This window comes from Cucurbita maxima, unplaced genomic scaffold, assembly GCF_002738345.1.
Source record: "Cucurbita maxima cultivar Rimu unplaced genomic scaffold, Cmax_1.0 Cma_Scf00157, whole genome shotgun sequence".
Taxonomy (NCBI): Eukaryota; Viridiplantae; Streptophyta; class Magnoliopsida; order Cucurbitales; family Cucurbitaceae; genus Cucurbita; species Cucurbita maxima.
This window is the reverse complement of record NW_019272173.1, coordinates 87,287-88,972: the sequence shown is the minus strand read 5'-3', so window position 1 is coordinate 88,972 and position 1,686 is coordinate 87,287.

Here is a 1,686-nt window from a genome sequence, read left to right as displayed (position 1 = left end):
TCTTGCTTTCGGCTTTCAAACACTGTAAAGGTTTAGGAGTTAAGTCTCATACATCTTTAGTCTTTCCTCTCTATTCTTTCTTTCAAGGTTTAGTAGTGAAGTTAATCTTTCTTCTTTTCTTACTGTTCTGTCTCATTCATTTGATTCTTCTTTGATGGACTCTCCCCTCCCTTCAAACAAAGATGGTAAAAAAAGGAGTTCAGTCTCTTTCCTCTCCCTGATTTTCTTCCTGGTCAGTCAAATGAATCTTAAGTCTCCCTGATTTCACTGTAAACTCGAATGAATCGAGAGTTGAGTCTTTATAGTGAAAGAAACAGAGGTTCAGGGGAAGGTTTTCTCTTTCGTCTTTGTTTACAGTTCAAGAATAAATAGGGTCAGGGGAGAAGCTGATAGTGATAGTTTACTAGGTTCAGGGTCAGGATCAAGAAGAAATGGGTGTTCCGGAGCTTGACCTTTCATCCAACCTATCTATTTCCCTTGTTCAAGAGTTCAATCTGTCGAATAAGGAGTTGAGGATTGACTTATGAATTACCTCTAACCCTAAATACCTAAAAAATATCACTAAAAATAGACCGAAGATAGAATTTTTGAATAAATGGTCTTTACAGGAAAAAGAGTGTTTGAGGGTGAAGGATAATTAATCGGAAAGGTGCGAAGCAGTGAGACCGATCCTTGTTTACCTCCTTCAATCCGAGAAAATGGCCCTAAATACTGGGAAAATGGACGAAAATATCCCAAAAATAGACAGAGGATAGCATTTTATCCAAAAAAAAAAATAGACAGAGGATAGAAAAAATAATCAATGGTTTGTCAGAGGGAAAGAAGTAGGAGTCTTTGTCCTTGTTTTCTCTCCCTCCCTTCATTCATTCTCTATCGGTTAAGGAGTTCAGTTTCATTCTTCTTTCGTCTTGATTGACTGTTCAATCAAAGACCTATTACCTTGTCTTGTTCAATGACCTCAAAAATAGGGTGAAATGACCTCAAAAATAAGGATTTTATCCAAAAAAAAAATAGACAGAGTATAGCATTTTCAAAGAAAATGTCCTTAAAGGAGAATGAAGAAAGAAAGAGTCTTGTCTCCCTTCCCTGAAAAGACTGTAAACTCTCATTAATCTTGTCTGAGTCTTTTTTTCTTCTTGTCTGAGTCTTCTTTCTTCTTTCTTTGATTTACTCGACCGTAAAGCTGCTAATTAATTTCTTCTCTCTTCACTATCTCTTTCACCTCTTTTTCTCGGTAACATAGGTTCAAGTCATCTAATAGAGTAGAGGTTCAGGTTTAGGTTTCGGAGCTCAGCTGCTTTACCCACAGGTTCAGTCTCATTCTTCTTTCGTCTCATTCATCGTCTTAGTTTACAGTGAATAAATAGGAAAAGAAGTGAGCCCTTGTTTACTGTTCAAGAAGAAATAGTGATAAGATAAGGAACCACTACAAGGGGAGTAAGATTCAGATTACCTTGTTGATCGAATATCTCAAGGCAAGAACATTGTTTGAGATTCGAATCACTCCACAAGCAAGATCGATTATGTCTAGCTTGAATGATTCTTGTTGATCAAATATCTCAAGGCAAGAACACTTGCTTGAGATTCGAATCACTCCACAAGCAAGATTGATCATGTCGAGCTTGAATGATTCTACATGCAACCTAAACTACATAGAATTGCAAAGAAACTTAGCCATTGGCTAAA